This window comes from Dreissena polymorpha, chromosome 14 (assembly GCF_020536995.1).
Source record: "Dreissena polymorpha isolate Duluth1 chromosome 14, UMN_Dpol_1.0, whole genome shotgun sequence".
Classification (NCBI taxonomy): Eukaryota; Metazoa; Mollusca; class Bivalvia; order Myida; family Dreissenidae; genus Dreissena; species Dreissena polymorpha.
Window position 1 is genome coordinate 30,269,574 of NC_068368.1, and position 24,479 is coordinate 30,294,052.

The following is a 24,479-nucleotide window of genomic DNA, read 5'->3' on the forward strand; positions in this document are numbered from 1 at the left end:
GATAATTAATCACCATAATTCTTCATTTCGCATGAATTTAGCGCTAAAATTACTCATATTCACGAAATAACCCTATATCTACATTTATATTTTTTTTCGTAATGCGTCTTGGTTTTCTTCGAAAAATGCTAAATTGCCTCTTATCTTAAATCAGCCCCATCTTATCTTGGAATCGTGCGTATATCTGATAAGGGAGATCACTCTGATTAAATCACTCACAATAACCCAACCACGTACAGCTGCCTAAATTATTTTCGTTTTATTAACAAGTTATGTCACTGCGCGCACCAGGGTGCATACAAACGGTAGAAATCAGATTTCAAACGAACTCTTTTAACTCGCCCATTTTTGTTTACTTTTTCGCGCTCGGGTAATTGATTCATGCGCTACACAGAGCGTAATGTCAGAGGTTTCCGAAAATCGTTTTGATGCTTCGTACATGATCGCGTATAATAAAGCAAACAGGCTTTAAGATGTAAACGCGATGCACACTTACCACGCGATGAAACGATTTTGATTTATTTTTATATTTCAAAATACCATTAAGCGTTTTGTTACTTATTCCATGTCATTAAAACGCCAAGATTTTCTGATAAATTTACGGCTATTCCGTCTCCACCACAGAACAATTGTGCAGATGTGACCGGTATTTGACACTCTTAGACAAACATTCCCTAATTTCAACACCCACATCATTTAAAGATCATTCCGCTCATCAACAATTCTTTGATTCACGTCATGCGAAAATGTGTCTTATGAAATTATAAGACCAGTTTAAGATCACTAATGATACCACATAGGCGTGCGCGACTTTACGCATAATAGTGCTCATGTAGCTATCTGTTAAGCGGGCGATGTAAACACTATAATAACATTTAAAGCATGTCAAATGTGTCTTATCTTACATTAAAGTCCTAGGCAATACATATAAAAAACCTTAGAGAATAACTAGAATATACAGGGCATCTCACGTTCACTTTTCTTCCAGATCATTGTAAGCATTTTTGGATATATGAAACACTTTGATTACTTCGTCTACCGGTAACTTGAACGTGAGATAAACCATAAAATGAAAAAAACTTCTTGTTTGAATTAATACATGTACATACACGAATAAATAAAACCTTGCAAAAGAGCTATCGTTTTTAGTCTAATGATTGAAATTACTTGTGATTCAATGTATATTCAATTGAATACCAAGCCATTTTAACCCATTTATGCCTCGCGTCTAGAAAAAAGGCTTTGGCAAACAGCCTAGATCAAGATGAGACACCGCATGATGCGGCGTCTCATCAGGGTCTGCGCTGTTTGCTTAAAGGAATTTCTGTAAGAAATATTCTAAATATAGAAATAAATATACTAGACATCCCTAATTTTGGAAATAAATTAATCTAATGGGAGAGTCCACTAGGCATGAATGGGTTAATTACACGCAATCATCATCACTGTTACCGGTAAGTAAGCAGCATATTCGTGCAAGCTTACGATGTCCAATTTTAGATTACTGCGAAAGGTAATATAATATGGAAGGTTTATGTTCGAATCTGTTCGGGGGGATTACGTGTGTAAAAAAATACATGTCAGTAAATCGATGTGTCTGAGGCAATTAACAGTGTCTAGCGACTCGACTCGTCTGCATCGGATCGAACCTCGACTCCTTTCACCAATAAAGAATCGCAGAACGTGAAAACAAACCATGCAGATTTTAAAAATAGCTATGATACTTATTTAAAAGATGTGTGGACAAAATAATTAAAAATTTACGTTGCAGCTAAATAATTATATTGCAATCCTTCTTTTGAAACTTATTGAGATTTTGCTTCCGAGCCCATTTCAGCCATTTTCAACAACGTATTAACGCACACATTTGCAACGGAGGAAATTGGGAAAGGGGAGGAGGGGCAAAAGATTCGGTTTTCACAAAATTTCAATTCACGCACGCCTTTTAACTATGAATTCTACTGCCATATTCATTATAATTATCAAGCACTCGTTCAAAGCATTTAAAAATGTTATTCAGGGGAGGACACTCTGTTTCTGTAAGATGTAACTCTCAATAACGGTTGTGTATCGTGTGGCCAGCAATGCACTAAGTTTTTACAACACAGGAGTTACAGCTCAAGCCCCTTGATGTGTTTGCAAGAAATGAAATAATTTGGCCATAACAGCAAGCGTTACACCTTTCACTGTAAAATGTGTTCTTAAATATTGTAAAGGTTGTAGCAGTTTTTTTCTGAAAGTAAATAAAAAATCCTTTTATGTAATTTGTAGTAATATGACAAATAATTGTTACGACTTAAAAATACCTTTGTCAAAATAAAAAAGAAGATGAAACGTAAAAATGAATGTATTATTATATGGGGTTACTTCACTAAAATGTCTATATCGAACACATAATTCAACATACAAATTTAAGAATACGTCCGCCGACAACACTTCAACAAAACATCCCCGAAACATTTCAGTTATACATGAATGATAACATAGCAAATGAAAAGTACATGACATCTGACAATACCGCAACGATACGTTCACCGACAGCACCTCATTGATACGTCCACCGTCAATACCACAACGATATTTCCATTGAATACACCTCAAATTAACGTGCAGCGATACTAACTCAATGATACGTCCATCGCCAAAACCTCAATAATTCCTATACCAAAAATACCTTACCCCATTTATGCCTAGTGGACTCTCCCATCCTTCTAAATTGGATCAATTTATTTCCAAAATTAGGGATGTATAATATATTTATTTCTATATTTAGAATATTTCTGATAGAAATTCCTTTAAGCAAACAGCGCATCATACGGCGGTCTACGCTGTTTGCCTATGCCTTTTTTGTAGACGCTAGGCATAAATGGGTTAATGATACATTAAATGATAAAACGACAGCACCTCTATGATATCTCACCCAAAATACAACTCATTGCTACGTCAACCGACAACACCTCAACGGTATCTCCAACGACAACGCCTCCATCATGCGTCCACCGACAACACCTTTATGATATGTCATTCGACAACACCTCAATAATGGTTAACAACGGAATCAGGTCTGGACGTTAATGACTTTTGTTTCACTTTCGTGTGTTGGAAACGCTTTTAGTAATGTTCATGTTCGGAAGTGTTTGGTGCAAAATGAATATAATTATATACGAATGTAATATATAGACCATTTATATTTTACTCGATTTATTCCACCAACCGCTTTTTTCGTGCATATGAAAACAAGCACTAATAATTAACAAATCATTATCATTTCCCACTTATGATACATGTTTTATGCCTTCTGGATTGTTTTTGGTACAATATTCACTGGGAACGATTCTGCCAATGCGTTCAATATATGTCGTATACGGCGTAAAATATAACGGCGTATGCTTTAATCCATTCGTATGGCGACACATCGCTTACTTCGCAGAAACAATACCTCCATTTACTTGTTTTTAATTATATGGGATAAGATGATTTTAGAAGCGCAGTAAACCAGGAACCACGGTCAGGGGAACATACGGCTATGGTTTGTCATGTAGACGTGTCGTATAGGGGTGTTAGTTAAACAAGCCATTGAGGCTGTATAATCTCCGGTATCTGTATCTGCGGATAGACAAAAATAAAGAGTAAACTGTTTTATAAAAAAAACTTACATATGGCCGCGTTATATAAGGTGAAACGAAAATGTCTGGCATCGACGTTGATGCTTAAGACGTCACTTTGAAGGTCGACATTATAGAAGTTGAACATAGTCGCAGAATTTGATAGGTGTGTACAACATACCAGGATGGGTCGAATGACGCCTGTCCGGCCTTTATATGACGTCATATGGCCATTCGGTACCATTTTTATGTCATTTTTAACGTCAATGACGTCACTTGGAAGGTAAGCCACACTTCAGACATGCTTGGCTAATTCAGCCAAATATGTTTGCCTAGTCTAATTAATCTTGATCTTTTACATTGACTCCAACAACGATAGAACCGCTACTATTATGAGGTATGGGAGCAATGACGTCACTATGGAAGAAAACACAAGAGCGTAAAACCGGAGCCGCACGCAACAAAAATAAAGTCGCAAAATTGTGTAGAGCTCAACAAGACGCGTCAAATGACGCGTTTCCGACCGTTTAATGACGTCATATGGCAGTGACGTTGACGTCACAACGATTAATTTGACGTCATTTTCAACATCAATGACGTCTCTTGGAAGGTCGACGACGTAGCATGTGTGTAGAGCTTATGCGAAGTCGTTAAATGACGTCAGTTCGGTCGTTATATGACGTCATATTGACGTGAAATGGCGTTATAAGTTGCCATTTGACGTCATAGTTAACGTCAATGATGTCACTTTGCCCCAAGAACAGAGTGAACCGCTACTATTTTAAGGAATAGGAGCGATGATGTCACTAAGGAAGCTAACACGTAGAATTGAACCGAAGGCGTACCCATCGATCCAAAAAACTTGCAAGATTTCATTTATTTCGGTAATATACGTTGCCTCCATCAACCGATACTTTAATAAGTAATGGGAGCGATGCCGTCACTATGGAAGTTAACACGAACATGTTTAACCGAAGCCGTGCCCGAAATTTGGCAACTGTGTGAAACTTACCGACTCGCGTCTAATGACACTAGCCCGGCCTTAAAATGACATCATTTGGCCGTACCGGTGACGTCATAATGTAAATCTTTGACTTAATTATTGACGTATGTGACGTCGCTTGAAATTTCAGAGACGTGATACGTGAAAAGAGTTTTTCAGCATTCGTCGAAAAACTTCAGTATATTCGTTAAAATACGTCATATTGACCTGCCGATGGCGTCATAAGTTGCCATGTTAACGTCATTTGTTTTACATCAATGACGTCACTTGGAAAGACGGCGACACTTCAGACATTCTTAGAGCAACGAGCAAAAGAAGTTTGTATGGTTTTATTCATCTCGAGCATATACTTTGTCTCATGCAAGAAAGAACCGCTACCAATATAAGGAATTGGAGCGATGATGTCACTATGAAAGTTAACACGCAAGCGTTAAACCGAAGCTGTACCCAAACGCCCTTGAATAAAGTTAAGAAATTTGGCACGTGTGTAGAGCTCACCGAGACGCGTCAAATATCCTAGTTCGGTAGTAAAATGACGTCATATGACCCTGTCGGTGAAGTCATAATGTAAAAGTTTGACTTCTTTTTTAACCTCAGTGTAATTATCTTATTACGTTTTTTTACAACGTTTTTCAAATAATAAACATGATTATCTCACAAACAACGTTATAATGGCGCCAAAATTAAAATGACGTTAAATACTCACATATTTCATGTCACCAAGTTATGTCAAAATTTGTGCTCCCTTACTTAATAAACAGATATTTTCACAATACAAAAATACAACTTATATAATTATAATTCACATGGACTGTTTGTCATACATTAAATATGATGAACTTTTTTAATGGATGATATGATATCTATCCATATCTACTTAAAAAATATAAATAAATAAACAAATAATAGCATATACTTGATATTCAATGTATCAGATGCATATTATAGATAAGATAAATTGCATTAACTTCTTAGCGTAAGACCAAAGCTGTAACCATACGCCTTTGAATAAAGTCGAGAAATTTGTCATATATATGGAGCAAACCGAGACGCGTCGAATGTCGTCATATTAGTGTGTTGTTGACGTATTAATGTAAAACTTTGACGTCATGTGTAACGGCGATGACGTCACTTTGAAGTTCAGCGACATTACACGTGTTTAGAACGAATCAGCACTCGTCGAATGATTACAGTCCGGTCGTTATAACACGTCATATTAACGTGCCGATTGCGACCTAAGTTGCCACTTTGACGTCATTTTTTACGTATTTTTTTCACGACAATGACGTTACAATTGAAGACGGCGACACTTCAAACATGCTTTGAACATCGAGCCAAAAAAGTTTGCATTGTTTTATTAATCTTGGTTGTAAACTTTGCCTCAAGAAACAAGAGAACCGCTACGATTATAAGGAATGGACACGATGTAACTTAACACGTAAGCATTAAACCGAAGCCGTATCAAAACGCCTTTAAATAAAGTCTCAAAATTTGGCGGTACGTGTGTAGAGCTTACAGAGACCCGTAGATTGACGTTAGTCCGGCCGTTAAATGACGTCATATGGCCGTGTCGATGACGTAATATTGTTAAACGTTGGCGTCATTTTTTAACGGCAATGACGCCACTTGGAAGGTCGGCGATGTGACACGGGTGTTGAGCTTATCAGTACTCGTTGAATGACGTCAGTCAGGTCGATATACGACGTCCTATTGACATGCGGATGGTATCTTATTTTTGAGAAAATATTATTTATGTACCTATGCCCGCAATTTCAGCATGATATCTCCACCTCAACTGAAGTTATTGAACACAACTTTCGAATCTAATTTTAACACCAAGGACCTTGGTCTTGACCAAACTGCGCCGAAATGCAACCCTTTGCTAGGTCTTACTGTCAACTATTGATAAGACTAAGAGTTGTTGCACCAACATAGTTACACGAATTACACACATAAGCAAAATCCGTCTTTTTAATATCGCAGAGGCCGATTAAAGGCGTCTTCTTAATAAACAGATTTTATAGAATCATTTAGAATCATGCAGTTATAACCCAAATCAAAACCTACATCAGCCCTTTCATTTTCAATATCGGCTATTCGGGATTTTCGTAATTAAGAAGTTGTCTCCCATTCGGGTAGGTATCACGAGTATCCCGGGTAAAAAACGGTTCGTCTAAAATGCGTATATGACTCCTATCCGCGGATATGACCGAAAAGTGCGGATATGGACGTATATAATCAATATCGACACTTTTTCTGCAATGTTCATTTCAATGTTCAATGAAAAATACACAATATGTATTAATATGCATAGTAAAATATCTTAAATTTGATTTTTACTATATATTATATTTTATTGGTGCGTAAAAATATGCACGTTATTTTATTTATTCAAATAAATAACGGATATCGTAGTGCTACATTTAAATGTTTCAAGAATGATTATAACCATTATACTTGCTGTGTTATTGAAAAGCAATGCATGTCCCGCAAAAGTTTTAGATTTTTCGTTTTTCAATAACCCCCTCGTAAATGTCCTCGTAAAAAGCTCTCGCTATCTTCGATATCTTGATTGTACATTCTGTTTTCTTTTGGTTTATATTTAAAATGTCAACATCCGGTAATATTTTTCTTGCGTACTGTCAACATCCGGTAGTATTTTTCTTACGTATTGTCGTCTGCAACTTTAACGATGGAGTCTGAAAAAAACCAACGTGCCAAAAATTGGCCAGACAGTGAAATTGCTGCGCTAGCAGTAGCAATTGAAAAAAACCTACACAAGCTTGTTTGGAAAGTTTAGTCAGAATTTAACTTCCAAGGATAAGGCATCACTGTGGAAAATGATCGCCGAGGAGTAAGTAGCAGTAATAGATTTACACTATTGAATCAAAGCGCTGAAGGCACTGTAGGTGTTCGCTGTTGTATAAGTTTAGATGCAACTCAGTTAAAAAAAATATGTTATAGCTTTTATATTGCAAGATTTAAATTAACACAACCCATTCAAATTTATAAAGAGTGTGTCATAAAGCACAGGTCCAGATGTGTTTTTTAAAATCATTAATACAAAATATATAGCTTCATTTTGGGAAAACAGGGCTTAATGCATATGCATAAATTGTCATACCAGTACCAGATACTATCTTTAAACGAAAACACAGCAGAGCACAACCCATATCTATATTTAAAAATCACCTTGGTAATTACGAGTTTTTAAAGAAACATGTAGGTATTCTCCCTTTGTAAATTCCTTTTGTCAACTAAAATATTTAGATTACAAAAAACTGTCGGAAAAAATACGTGCCATTTGTGTTTAAAGAAACTTGTTCTCATATTTGCGAATAATACACATTTAAAAATGAAAATTGTAATAAAATTCCATTGAAATATATAAATATACTAAATAAAACGCGTTTGTTTATGAATAAACATCGATTGAAATTAAGGAAGTCATAAAGAGTTACAAACAATTGAATTGTTTGCAATATTTCTGTCGCTTTGCTTACATTTTTTTTGTAAACACGTTGATCGCATACATAAACTTAAATAAGCATAATTCTATATTCTATATCTATGTATTTCTGTCAGGTTGGTAGGTTAAAGCAGAAGCATTTTGATATTGACATAGATTGTTCAGATACCGCTTTGGCAATTTTCTTAAGGTTAAAGTTATGGTCATGTTATTATCTTTTAGCTTCTTAATGTCGTTTAGTTTTGAAGTTGAGGCATTTACTATCAAATGAAAAAATGACACTTATTTGAGAGCATGTTTTTGATAAGTCTGTTCACTGCATCTCCTGAAAATAGAACGACCTTTTCTTGGTACCAGGCGAAAAAAAGCGGTTTGAAGAAATAATATTTCAAACATTGGAATCGCGAACTACTTTTAACTTTGCGGGATGCGAAATACATACAATTTGGTTACCAACTGTGAACAGCGAACAGCGACTGCTTTGAATCGTCCTGTCTTTTTTTTATGCCTGTACAATGTGTGGTTTCTGATAAGGGTATATGTATCGGCATTTGAAATTATGATGATTGCGATGTAGTTCCGAGACATCGTTTTAATTTTTAATTTCACGTTTTTTTTCAGTATTCGAGCGATTGGAACAACGTTATCGAAGTTTTGCTTTGTAAATAAATCTGTATTTATCAATAGACAAGACAAGACAAGACAAGACAAGACAAGACAAGACAAGACAATTTATTTTGTAAATAAAGGCCACCGGCCCAAAATACAATATACAGACATGTCATATTTTACATGCATGAGTTGTGAATAGTTTTATGTTTAAACTTTTCGCATTAACATATATATATAAATAATACAATTTCTTCAATGTCAGATCATTATTTGTTTTCATCAGATTAATAAAATCTATTTCTTCTCTGTTTCCTGTATACCAAGAAAAAAGGTGAATGTTACGTTCTTCGTGAAATTTAGAACAATAAAAAAATACCGCGGTACATGAAATTCGTTTTCAATGACACGTGTGTTTTCTACATTTAGACAATGTATACAATATCGAAGACCATGCTCTATACCGAGATGTCGTCCAGTTTCAATAAGAAACTTGTGGTTGGAACATCTGAACTTTGCAAATGCTTTTCTATAGAAGAATGGTATTTTAAGCGAAAGATATTTTTCTGGTTCAAGCAATGATTTATACATTCTATATGTTTCACATCTAGACGAGTCGAATAAACTCCCTGACCATTGTTGCGTGTTACAACAAATAAGGCGATCTTTAAACAGTTGTAAAAAGACATCAACATTTCCAACATCCTGATACATCCAGACAAAACCAAATCCATAATTAAATAACAGATTTTTAACAGAAGTAGCCCAATTTGTCCTTCCAATTTCATCCTGGCTTTTTAACATATCATAACAATTTTTTGGATAACTATGCAATGGCATGTGAATAAGTTTACACCAGTATTTAACACACTTGAAATGATATTCTACACATAATTCTAATCTACCAACCTCCCCTAGGGCCATGCAATTGTTTGTTGACCTATTCAAAGCAATAAAATCTTTGTAAAATTGAGCCTGGACTTGTTCTATATTTTCAGAAAGGGTATGACCCCAAATTTCAGCCCCGTATAAAAGGATCGGCTTATCCATTGAATCAAAAAGTTAAAAATACTCTTGAATGTCAAATTTTCCAAAATAGCCTTGGTAACTTTTTATGGCATTAATAGATTTTTTAGCCTGCATTGCCAACTTAGCTTTAGCCTTGGACCAACTTAATTTAGGAGTAAACAGTAGACCCATGTACTTGTACACTGACGTGACATTTACATGCTTTCCATTATAGAACCAATTTTCATATGACCGCATTGGGCCACCATTTCTAAATACAATTATTTCGGTTTTCTTTTCATTTACAGTCATGCCACTTATTCGACAAAAATCAGAAATACTATTTAATTGACGCTGTAGTTCAATAGCCGTTTCAGAGCAACTCGCAACATCATCGGCAAATAATATACATTGTATTTTTGGTATATCTTCCGTAATGAAAATTCCTTGATGACCCTGGTCACGCAGGTAAAGGGATAACTCATTTATGAATAAATTAAAAATAATCGTGCTAGTTACGTCCCCTTGCCTTGTGCCAATGTTACACTTAAAATCAGTGGTAACATTGTTATTTATGACTCGCACGCGACTCCGTAAATTAGAGTACATAGAGACAAGGGCATTATAAAGTTTTCATTTTAAACCTATTTTTTGCATTATGTCAAATAGTTTATGGTGCAATATACCATCATAAGCCCTTTGAAAATCAACGTATAATACATAAAACCTTCCTCCTGGTTTAGTTACATATTTTTGTACCATGCTTTGTAATACGAATATGTTATCAATTGTAGAATAACCTTTCCGAAAACCTGATTGCGACTCATCTAGTTTGCCAAATTCTTCGGCCCAAGTACACAATCGTGAATTTACAATACTTCCAAATATTTTATACATAACAGTTATTAAAGAAATACCTCTATAATTTGTCGGTTCCAGTTTAGAACCGCATTTATGTAAGGGAACAATAATGCTTTCGCTCCACATGTCAGGAAATATACCTGTATTAAGAATCTGATTAAAAAGAGAGCAAAATACTGGACATATAACATTAGCAGTGTTTTTATAAAACTCTGCCCCTATACCATCAAACCCCTGCGCCCTTCCCATTTTTAATTTATTAATACTTCTCATTATTTCTTCTTGTGTGATAGGACTAATTAGAACTAAATCATATTCAGGTAATGCAGCTTCTTCAGAAGTTCCAATCAAGGGCATATTTTCTCGAAATAATAATTGATTAAAATAATTTAACCAATCACTTTGTTTGATTTGTTGCTGATAACTACAATGTGAAGCTTTTTTATAATTTGCACTTTTAATTGTTTGCCAAAATAAATTTGGATTACTACGTGCTTGGCATAGCCTATTTCTCATATTGTGTTGGAAAATATCCTTCTTGTTTTTACACATTACTTTAAAATTTCTTTTTTCGTTTATGTAAATTTGCAAATCCCCCCTTGAGCTTGTGACACGGAATTTTTTCAAAGCTTTATATTTACAATATTTCAAAATATCACATTCATTATCCCACCATGGTGTATCTTGCCGTTCATAAACGTTACGTTGTTTGGTTCTATTATGGACTTTTCTGCAGCAGTTTTATAAAGTGATAGCTCTACTATTGTTTGAAGAGCCTGGTTCATATCTACAGTAATTTGATGAAAAATGTTGTCTTTGCATGTGTTAAACATATTAACAAAAGTCTCAATAAATCTATCCCTAAGCGTATCATTCCATTTAAATTTATCAAGTTTAATATTATCATCAGTGATGTTACTTTGAATGCTACGGGAAGAAGGTAAATCAACATTCCTGTTGCTATTTTTTCTATGAAAAATCATAGTAGCGCAAATAGGGAAATGGTCAGATTCATCAATGGATAGAATATTAAACTTCGCAACAAATTGAAATAAATCAGTTGAAATAATGTGATAATTAACTAAACTAGCTCCATTATGTGTAATGCATGTAAACTCACCATCAGGGTCACCAGTAACACGCCCATTGAGTATATGAATTCCATGAGCGCAGCAGAGTTCTAGTAAAGTATGCCCGAATGAATTATAAATATTATCCTTATTATTTCTAGGCATCTCAAAATCATCTGTATTGTAGTCTACATCTGAATTAAAAATAAAGTCAATGTTATCTGCAGGATTGTAGTCCAGCATAGTTTTAGTCCTAGCATTTAGATCACCTGCAAGATATAACATACACTCGGGATATATATTTTTTAACAATAGGAGCTTTTCGTCGATATAGGTAATTCCGTTTGCATCATCTCTGTGTTTGTATATCGGTGACCCTTCTGGCGAGACATATGCAATATACAAAATAATATCAGATGGACAATAAACAGCTCACTTTCAAATGAAGTACAACACAATCAATAAAATCCGAACAAATTCGTGTAACTAAGACATCTTTTGTTAAGTGACTTTTTACAAAAACTGAAATACCTCCACTATTACGTAAAGTATTATTTTGCCTAACTCTGACATTATCAAAGCAACAATATCCTTCTAATAAATCATTAAACTGTCCGCTAATATCTCCCCATGTCTCTAGTAAACCTAGAATATCGAAATTTGATAAGACATGTAAAACAGAACAATTATTTACAAACTTCTTTAACTCGCACACATTCCACGTGCAAATATTTATGTTTATTTTTGAGCCTTGACCCACTCCCTAGTCAACACCAGTTGCATCGCCCTCCAAAAGAAAGTCCGTCTCCGATTGGCTATCCCCCTCTGCTCCATGGTCACGTGATATATTGCTGTCAACACGTCCCGATTCATGTTGACCACTTTGCTGGCTATCCCCCTCTGCTCCATGGTCACGTGATATATTGCTGTCGACACGTCCCGATTCACGTTGACCACATTGCTGGCGATCAGCGTTGCGTGACTGTCCATATTGTCTCGCTCCACGAAATCGGCGAGAATTATTCGGTGGCGGGATTTGCTGGTGTCGATCCGCGCTATGTACCCGTGAATTGCCTATACGCTCGACCGATTGTGTTACTTCATTAAACTTGTACACGTCTCCGTCAATTACAAGTTTATCGAAGCGTAGCGATGCAAATTTACCCCCGTTTCTTGCCGTGACTAGTGTATGCGACAATTGTCTTCTGTGTAATTGGACTCTTACAGTAAAGTCCTCTCGTACTGAGAATTGTGATTGTGCATTTAGAGTTTGACGCGCCGTTTTAAGAATCGTCTCTCGATTCTTATATCTGGAAAATTTCGCAATTATTGGGCAGTTGTCTAATCGCTGACTTCCAACCCTATGCGCCCTTTCAATCTCAACATCATGCATATCTGTCAGCCCAAGTGTGTTTGAAATAAAGTGTCGCAACTTCTGTTCAGTTTCTTCCCAGCTCTCACTCACACACCCTTCTACACCGAGAAAACGTAAATTGTTTCTGCGTGAATGGCCCTCGAGACGATCTAATTTGGATGACACATTTGAAAGCTCCTGTTTCATACTCACATTCTCTTGTCGTAACTGCTCATTTTCGCTTTTCAATATGTTCACAGTGTTACTAATATCGTTTATTTTACTGTTTATAGGTGAGAGATCATTTTTCAATTCCAATTTCATTTCACGTAAAAAAGTCATTACCTCAGAATCATTGTCCGTTTCGTTTGATCTAGTTCTTGCGTTTCGTTGTGATGACGGCGGCGGCGGTGTTTCCGACGCTGGTACCTGAGAAAACGATAGCGTTTGCTGTCTGGTGTTCTTTGTGGCCGGCCCTGGATTTTTTTCCACATCCCCACCCAACTACTCATTATTAACGTACATAATATGTACGCTTCTTTCACTTTTTTCAATCGACCAGAATGCTTTATACAATTTGTATAGCGTTTGCGTTGAATAGTTTGCTTATAAACCTTTACCCATGGCATCAGTTAAAAGAGCAATTACTTATCTATTGTCTAGCCTTTATTCAGGTAAGAAATATACGTGTTAGGTATCCTTCAAATCCACTGTCGAGGAAAAAAACGTATACTATGCAAGACAAAAAAAGTATTAGTGTATGTACATGTATTTCATTTAAAGATGAACTAAGTTATGTATATATGTTGATACGATTTGGCATAACCATTGTTTTTCATTAAAGATTGCATACAAATATGATGTGTATTTCATGTTTTGTTAACGGTAAATATTTATCTTTAAAGTTAACAACATCGTGTATTAAGTGCTGGTATTTATTATTCATTTCTCGAATGTTACAAAAATAAACTTACAATTGTATGTTTTATTAGTGTTTTTAAGAAGAAATGCTATTGATTTATATTAATCCATAACCTGTCATGTGATGCAATTTGTAGTTCAATAAAGAGATCATGTAATTTTTTTTTTTAAATCTTTAAACGAAAAACATTATACAATCAGAAATGTCGTCCTTGATTAGCTTGTGTGCATTGCACAGGCTAATCAGTGTGCACAGGCTAATCTTATTTGACATGCATTAAGTCCCGTTTTCCCTGAAAGCAGCCAATATGTACTGATTTCAATGATAAACACTAGACTGGCCAACCTATGGATTCTATGTATTTGTATGATTTTGTATGAGGGAGATACAGTTTCATTATTTCGTCTGCTGAATGTTAAAACTAGTGTAACTGAAATATTGTAAATTTTTCACGAGAAAAAATTGCACAAAATACATAAAGAGCTCTTAGATTATTCTGCCCATTTAATGATGTTTGTCACCAAAATAAACAGAAAAATAAAACCAGTAAAATTTTATAAACATTTCAGTTACACGACTTTCAACAATCAGTAGAAAATATTTTCACTGTTGCAACTTGTAATATTGTTTTCATTCACATCTTTAAACACGAGATTTTTTTGTCAGAAAAGGGGTTAAATGCAAATGCGTCAAGTGTCGTTCAAGATTAGCCTGTGCAGTTAGCACAGGATAATCAGGGACGACACTTTTCGCCTTAACTGGATTTTCGCTAAGAAAAGACTTCCTTAAAACGAAAAATACCATAAAAAGCGGTAAGTGTGGTCTCTGATTAGCCTGTGCGCACTGCACAGGCTAATCTTGGACGACACTTGACGCATTTGCATTTAACCCATTTTTCTCAGAGAAAACATTCAGCACACATTTTTAAGACTTGTTTTGTCTTTATCAGATGTAAATGAACACACATTTTAAGACTTGTTTTGTCTTTATCAGATGTAAATGAATACACATTTTATAGACTTGTTTTGTCATTATCAGATGTAAATGAACACACATTTTTAAGACTTGTTTTGTCTTTATCAGATGTAAATGAACACACATTTTTAAGACTTGTTTTGTCTTTATCAGATGTAAATGAACACACATTTTTAAGACTTGTTTTGTCTTTATCAGATGTAAATGAAAACACATTTTTAAGACTTGTTTTGTCTTTATCAGATGTAATTGAACACACATTTGTAAGACTTGTTTTGTGTATGTCTCAGAGCGCGTCTCATTTATAATTGTTCACATTCTTCCAATAATGACATTTCTTTTATCTGTGCCATCCACACCATCGGCCGGTCTATCTATCGCATCATCTTCATCATCATTATCACCATAAGGCATAAGGGTTGGGTCCATGATGTTTCTGCCCATACAAAAATTGTGAAGATGCATCCATGCCAATACAATTTGGGCACATTTGGATGGCGTGAATGGTAGACAGCCACCAGTCTTATGTAGGCATCTAAACAAGATGGCTGTTGTGGCACTTCTGCCCTTATGTTATCTATTGGTTCTCAAAGTTCGTTTTAAGTCGCGTTGTGTAATTTTTTGTTTTGACTTAAATGTTCCAGGTTCGTTCAACTACCCATCAAGTTTGCAAAGTAATAAGGCAACAAGTCTTTTTGTAGAATATACCAACTTTTATTCTTGGTTAAATGATCGTATAGATTATATTGTTCTGTATATTATCCTTATTAAATAATTGATACTGGATACAGACAAAAATAAACAAGATTCTCCAACACAAATATAATCCGTCCAATAAGTAAATGTTCAAATGTCCGTCTCTCTTGCACTATCCCGTGAAGCCGTTAAATTGGGATGTTCACTGTGCGAGTTCAAAACCGCTTGGCTCGGCTCGGCTCGAAGTTTGTTAAAAATACCCCGCTTTTATACTAATCCTTATATAAATGCTTTTATAAACGGTCCCGATGTAGAAAAACGTGATGGTCTCAGCCAGTAAACAAACTCCCCATCATCCTTTCAAAATGGTATCTTAATTTAAATTAACAGCAGTTCGTGGCCTGGTCAACACTCGTGACCGCCAAGAGCACCACATCATACGATGTCCCGAATTGAGTCCAGTCAGTCTACCATAACATAAACTAGATCATCCCATCGTATGACAATACATGTACCCTTACATGTATGATAGTTTATTAGGACAGAAAAAGTGTTACACTGTATGTTGGCTTGTGTAACTTTTCAAGTTTAATTTTCAATCGATTAGGTAAATAAATAATAATACAATACAATAAATAATAATAAATATATAATGCTGCAATTGTTAAATGATTAATTTTGATCATTTATTTTGATTTAAGAAAATATTGACACAATTCTCACACCATAAATGTGCAGGAAAATTTAAAATAAACTGATCACATATTCAGAAATGATGTCATATAAATTGTTTTATGTATTTGTTTTTTTTTTACATTGTACCTTTCATAAGAAAGACACACATTTTTTATCAAATAAAATGTTGACATGTGGGAGAATCTCATATTTTACTGTTTCAAAACTCAAGGAAGTAATTAAAAATTGAAAACAAGCACCCATTGTTTTTTTTAACAGACGATTTATATATGTGTATGTTATATTACATTAATACATTATGAGAATTTACCTGAATCTGCTCTTAAGAACTCCAAAGGCCCTCTCTACAACAACTCGTCCTCTCTTATGTGCTATTTTAATAGGGCTGCAACGGGTACCCGAAATATCCGATGATATCGGATCCAACTTCAGATTCGCGGGTACGGATCCACCCCTGGAAATTTCGGTTCCGGATATTAATTTTCATAGTTGTATGTAACCTAGCGCTGTTTTCACAAGTGTTGTTTTTTACACAGACTTGTTCTGTTTAAAAAATAAATCATACGTGTAATAGTCGATATTTAATGACGAGTGACAGTCAAATAGCAGATCATTCGAGATCCTTTGGCTTTTATTGTATAAGAGAGTCATTGGACACTCCGTAATGAGCCCCGAAAGCAAAACTAATTCGAAATCATGGAGGATTCAAACATTACAAATGCAATTCCTAATGGCAATAAGTAAGTTTTCAATCCTTATCGTCTTTCTGAGTTGTATTAAAACAACAGTATTGGATCCAGTGTGGCTAGAATGTTATTCAGGTAAATTTTGCATAATTTCGCGACCTGTCAAATTGTGTTCCTGCATCATGTAATGTCTTGAAAGCATCTTTCGTCAATTACTAAGTTTAAATGCTATCTTGTGATGCGAAGAACCTCAGTGCCCAGTGAGAGAATCTTCTCCACAGCAGGAGACCTCGTCAGTGATCATAGGGCTTGCCTGGACCCGGACAATGTCGATATGTCTATTTTTGTGAAAACAAACATCAAACTGTATGAACAGTGAAAAGTGTATGTTAACAAGCAAACTATTAAGTGAATAAACATGAAGGTTTCGTTTTGTTTTGACATGGCTACAATAAAAACGAGAACTTTGTTATGTTTTTTGTTAATAAATGTTGAATGCCTTGTAGTCAAATTATACTTCTAAAACATTCATTTCTTTAATTTAGACATACAATTCTCATTTCTCTTATCTGAGGAATCCGGATCCGAAAAACTGTCAGAAACCATATTTGGATTCTGATTCGGATCCGAACAATTTGTTTTGATTCGTTGCAGCCTTATATGTACCTGGTTTGCTGGGTATTGTTTGGAGTGACTAATGGTGTCATGCAGTATCTGCGAAGAGTGTATCCGCTATAACCCAACAGATAGCCCACATCGTTTCTCTCCAGATAATCCTACATGTATCAAACATTCATATAGTATACTTCCCAGCAGACACAAGACGTCCGACGATGTCAGATTAACGTCGGGTTCCGACATCAGATGACTATCAGACTTATGGTCGGATATGAAAGTTTTTTAGACGTCATTTTCCGACGTCATCCTGAGGTCGGTTTTCGACCATTTTTTCTAACAAAATCTTACCTGTTCCGACCAAAAACCCGACCGTTTTCCCAACTAAATCAACCACTTTCATGATCACTTTTGACCAAAAACCCGACCATTTTTCCAACCACTTTTGCAACCAAATTAACCTCTTTCCCGACCATAATTGTGACCAAAACAACGACCAGTTTCTTGACTAAAATATTACCCGAAAACTAGGCCTTTTTCCAACCAATACTTGACCATTTAACCCATTTCAAACCAAAATCCAACTGCAATGCTCATTCATATAGTCTTTGTCAATGTGTTTAAATTGTCACCTGCTGCCATGGGGCCAAATAATACAACAGTAAGCACGAACGTGATTGAAATCAATAAAATAACGTACAGAATAACATTGAAAAGTGACACAAATTGTATTTTCAATATGAACAAGCACATGTTTAATATTTCTTCTGAAAATTCAAATTAACATACTGAAGTTAAACATTTAAACAAACTTTGTCAAAGAGACAAGTGACGCCCATTTTATTAGCAGTCGTAGGACATAGTCATAAGCATATACATTCAACTTGTCATTCAATCATTATAGATATAGCATTAATGTTACATAATAAACATACTTAGTGTTAACAACTTTTCAAATCAACAACAAGATAATGTATCAGACTCTGTTGAATAAAGCATTGTGTGTGTGTTGAAAAATATATTCAAATATCAACAACAAATTAACATTTTCTATATCAAAATTAACTATCAATTATCCAACATGTAAGTTTTTTTGAGGCTGTAAATGTTACATACCATAATAACTGTTCATGAAGTAATCGTATTAAAAACATTTTCAATTGAGTATATACATTGAATTTTATGGATAAACTAGTAATAAAACCAGGTGTGTTCAAACTTCACAATACTTAGATTGAACTCAGATTGTCTCTATGTTTGTAAAATCAGAATAGTCAATATTTTGAATGTCTTGCCATATTCTAAGCGAGTGGTTTTTTGTCATGAAAACACTAAAGTGCTAAGAATTTCGTCTTTAATAAACCAGAAGTTCTAGTTCAACTCCATTCACCAAGGGGCTCCTATTTCATAACAAAGTTATGTGTTTTAAATCCCATATGTTTGAATAAAGTACCAATAATCACAACTGCCTCTGTGACACAGTTGAATTACTAGAGTTGGAATACAAAGATTTAAATAATTAAGCAAATTTTAGCTCTAGAATATTTACTTTTGAAAAAAATAACGCAAAAATATAAAAAGCGCCTACATTAAGGTAGCAATAAGCATGCCATCTTCAACTACGCTGCAGACCCTAGCAAGAGCAACAGCTCCACTTATGTCAGGGCTTGATAGCATTTCATGTACTCGACTGACGAAATCTCTAAACTATGTTTAAAAAGAGGTGGTTTTTTTCCAAATAAACATAACTAGATAATAACATCAGTGTAACGAGTTTCAATTAAAAAGCCTTGCTAGTGTGAGAAATCATTTTAAGTGCAAAACTGACTATTTTTTCTATCGACTACATGTATTAAAAGTTGCAAACAATGGTAGATTATTGCCATTGCTATGTACTTATGCCATTGTTACTTACAATTCAAATATATCAGAAAATGACAAAAACACAGCTTCATCAAGCATAATATTATGCATGTTCTAGTAAAAAAGAGTGTGTGTGTAGTCGTTTATCAAATTGTCTTATCACTTTCTTTTCCCCACCCCCTCTTCTGTCAGGGGCATATTTTATACAATGAGCAATGGCCTGGCATACATTCTGCTCCGTACACTGCTCCGTATTTTGTGTCTGGAGAACACTCGCTGAAAAGCAATGTAATAATCCTTAATATTCAAATGAATTAAATGTACCTGATTGTGTAAACATTTACATGAATATGATACTAAGAGTTTCTACCCATGTACTATGGCTTTCAACTTTAACCATTATAAAATTTGTGACCATACTCATAGATTACTGAACCGTATCAGTTTAGTGACTTTGTATCAATTTCACGATTATATAACTCTATAGGTATTTATTTCTAAATTTTTATCAGAATTAAGACTCGATACTTTGGCCAAATGCAATCTTGCTTCAGGCCTTACATTTGAAGCAAAAACAGTGCCAACCAGTGTGGCGCGTGGAACTCCTCAATATGCATTTACATGGTTCAAAGTTGTAGGCGGAAGCACTATGGTTTTAGAGCGAATAGCTGCATGTTAAAATTTTCGGACAGTATAGACAAAAGACTATGGCAAAAACTCGGGTTTTCATAAAAAAGATCTTAAAAAGAATCCTGATACACAATATATTCTAACTGAACGTACATATAACAACATCATTTTGTCCTTGGCGCCCATCATATTGAACATGGATAAGAGTTAATTGACTCGTCATCAATCTGAAATATAAGTTATTTAAAAATAATACCATTCACTTTTAAGGGGCTTACCGTCACACGGGAATACAGCCTAAATCTAGCGCACCGTGTAGTTTTATGGCTACTTTACAGCTTACAAATGACCCCAGCTAGACCACAGGGACACCTTCGGAAATTATTTTAGGCTCGAGTGAACACCTAGGTAGAACCACGGACCTTCTGCAAGCCAGCTATCATGGCTTTCTTACATGAGCGTCTATGTCCCACGGAAATTGAATCCAATTTCATAAATTTTTCTTAAAAGTTCTTTATGAAAAAAAAAATATCTTGATTCTTTTACTATATTTCGGCAAAAGGTCATTATTACGAATTTATTGTCATATAATAAATACACACTAAGGTCTTAATAATAAGGAGTGCAAAAAGATCGGTAGGTCTGTTTGAGTGATTAAATATATGTACACAGCATCAGTACATTATTGTGCAAATGCACTCATGACAAGAGTAAGAATTGATTCACAAATAATAATATACATAATATTTTACTTACTTTCCCATTACTTTCTTTACGATGTCCCTTACGTTTCCCCCGCCAACTTTTGACATCATATCAACCTGAAACATGTTGAATCAGCCACTTAACTTAAATGATTACATTTAATATTTTACCACAATCATTTTTCTCATTTTAACCCCTTCCTGTGGTTAGGGGGTTGGGTGGGGCAATGAATTGACTGGTGCATGTGAATAATAGATATAGAAATACTCATCAGCAGCCTGTCGATGGGCAATGTTTCATGTTCATTCAAAATCAAGATTAAAACACATCCATCAATTGCTTTTATCATTTTAATGTTTAACATATCTTTTCACATCGTGAAAAATGGACTTTGTTTTTTGCCAGAAAATGACAAATAACCAAATTTAATATGGCTACATTAAACATTTCTACTGTCTGCAAGTGGAAAGTGCTTTAAGTTTCTACGATCTTTTAAAGTGTTTAGCCAACTGTATACAATAGTACGACAAAGTCCGAGCGCTGTTTATTTAGGTGGGTGGGGAACAAGAACAATGCTTAGGAATCGATCGACGTGCGGTTAAAGTTTAAACATTTCAAGCTTATCATGCTAGCACAACTCAATATCTAATTTACGGCTTACCTGTTCCTTATTTGAAATAGTAGAACATTGCTATAAAATGTTGTATTTGCTTTAATTGTGAAGAGCTGTATTTGAAAATGTCTGGAAACATTGTCGCCGCCTGTTTGAAATCCCGCAAGTCTGCGCTTGCGCGAGCAAACATATTCTTAAAATAGATTCTAAGAGCTGTAACTTTGTGCACGTGCGATGATAATCGGTAGATGAGTTACCTTCCATAACTTTGAAATAGCATCCATGATTTAAGTAATTTTTCGTTTTAAACCAGTTTTATTTATAATTGATTATGAATGTACAGTATCTGCAAATACCGACTGTAAAACCGACGTCATTCTGACGACTTTTTCCGACGTCTAACTTACGTCAGGGTAGGACGTGGGATAGACGTCGGGTTTTGGTCGCCGACGTCGCGACGAGAATCCGACGGTAAACTGACGTCTAACCGACGTCATGTGTTTGCTTGGTATGATGTTCAAAGATAGATCATTTTAAGCTTATTCAACGAGTATTGTATCATTGAAATAAGGTTATTTTTCAGTGTGTTATGTTTTTGTTCTATTCAAAGAAAATGTTAAAACAATAGCTGCTTCAAGACAGCACCTTTGAATAATATTCAAGTAATTAAACACATAATCCTTGCACTTTAAATGTAGCGCTTTATCATTAATATCAGGTATTTTTCGAAATATCATAATACCTTTACACCACAACCTTCAAACATGAATGCATCATGCGTTGACCCAGGGTAGGTCGACACCACATTTAGGAATCTGTAAAGTTAATAAAACATTATATGTTTATTGTGATTAAAGTTTATTTAAACAACTACAATCTTAATTATGCCCCCGAAGGAGGGCATATATTGATCGGACTGTCCGTCTTTCTGTCCGTCTTTCCGTCACACTTTGCGCTTAGGTTTCGAAAAATGCTAATAACTTCTATGTCCCTTGAGATATAACCTTCATATTTGGTATTCATGTGTATATGGACAAGGCCTTTCCATACACACAACTTTTTTTACCCCTGTGACGACCTTGACCTTGAACTTAGGATCCGCGTTAAGGTTTCGAAATCTGCGTTTAGGTTTCGAAAAATGCTCATAACTTCTATCAAAGCGTTTATAGGGGGCATATGTCATCCTATGGTGACAGCTCTTGTTTAATCTTTTTGACAATCTAAAATATAATTTAAATACATTAAACACAAATTATATATACTTATAACATAAGCCTCTCAGTCTACAAAACAGGTAAAAATGAAAGCATAATGGTGAACCATTATTTATGATATGATATTAAGCATAGCATATGACGTATACACCAATATTTACTCCTTATTTCAGATAATTAACTGAAATCTATACAAAAATGGTGTCAATCAATTGCAATACCTTAATTCGGAATCTACAATTCCCTGAACATTCAGAGCGTGGAAGCCTTTCCTACATACAAAGGCTTCCTCGTGCTCCTTCGGGGCAATTATTGGTATCAGAGTCCCATCCACTGCTCCCAGGTTTTGTGGCAGACCGCATAGTCTATATAATCCAACAATCACACTTGTTTGTCCTTGTATTTCGACTGGTTTATTTTGATTTAGTTTTCATTATTTATTGATTTTCATTTGTCATACCAAAGCAAAAATAAACAAATGGGTGAATTCGAAAAAAGGTGAAGAGTAAATAAACTATAACTGTTTGATCCCTGATCATTAAACCATAATTTTAAAGAGTATCAATTCACCCAATATCTACAAAAGATTGTAAGATATGATTTATGTAGAAATAACGGAGTTTAATGTCATGATGGACAACTTGATGATAAATGTAAAGTATTTATTAAAAAGAAATAAAGACATTTACCGAATGTTAATCATACTCTTGTTTATTGAACTCACAAACGCATGTAAAATTCGTGAGACAGATGATCTGCTGATCCCATGAAGGTCAGCCAACTCTGAATATAAATTCCCTTTTGCCAAGACTGATGAGAACCTGTAGGACAACATGAACAACTGAATACTTTTTGACGTTAAATATACATTTAAGTATTTACAATGAAAATTTTACTTTAATTTGTTGCGTGTGTGCTTTAAAGAACAAGATATTAGTCTAGTCCCTGGGGGTATTTGTGTGAATTTTTGGTCCAGAGCATTTCTTGGTCTCATTGTGTAGGGGAATGACTGAAGTTTCTGCAATTTAATTCTAGTGTAAATTGTCAGTAAAAATAACAAGTTTCACATTAACGATGTCATATTTGTGTTAATTATGCTACGTGAAGTTTTAATTCTACGTTTGTTTACACACAGCTGAAAGTGTAACATATAGTTTCTGATGACTTTATCAAATCACATTTTGAATAGATTGACATGTTGTAATATTCTTATGGTGTTTTTAATTGTGTCAGTATTGATGCAACTACAATGCATTGCTTTATAAATGAACGAGTCAAAATAAAAATACTTGTTATAAGTAATGATTTATCCCTAGATCTATATTGTTTTTCTTATTGGCAGGTTCTGTGATTCACTTTTTCATTTGTACACGCATTTGGTTTGTATAAACACATGCATAACATGTATGTACTTTTTATAGTTCTATCAATCTTCATGTTTACCTTTTAACATGTTATGGAAAGGATTATAATTTTAACAATTCTATATATAGTATTGACATATTTTAACATATGAAATGAAATTAACATGATCATTGAAAGTTAATTTTGAAAATTGTGTATGTTGGTATATTTACAGAATATGTTTGAAACAAAGCAAACTTCAATAAATAAATTGGAAATATTTAGAAAAACGTATTGTATTTTCTTTAAAGCATACACTTGTGATTGACCTTAACTAACTCTGATCTTTGTATAAGAATCGGAACCGGAAAGGATCGCTGCATATACAAAAGTTGTACACTATGCATTGAACTGAAACTTTCGAGGCACTTAAAATGAATTCCACCTGTTTAAATCGGTCTGTTTCAAAATGTATTAATAAAACTGTATATAAACGACTTACAGTAAAACAGCACAAACCCTTTAAACATACTCAAGAAAA

General features: G+C 34.6%; 1 long non-coding RNA gene across 1 annotated transcript; it reads right to left on the bottom strand.

The window, feature by feature from the left end:
• Window positions 1–18,404: 18,404 nt before the first annotated feature.
• On the bottom strand, window positions 18,405–20,985 carry LOC127858747 (uncharacterized). The gene is made up of 3 exons (XR_008039036.1): window positions 20,819–20,985; window positions 20,216–20,289; window positions 18,405–19,708 (listed from the first exon to the last, which is right to left on the bottom strand). It is a non-coding gene; the product is annotated as an uncharacterized LOC127858747 (long non-coding RNA).
• Between the last annotated feature and the right edge of the window lie 3,494 nt (window positions 20,986–24,479).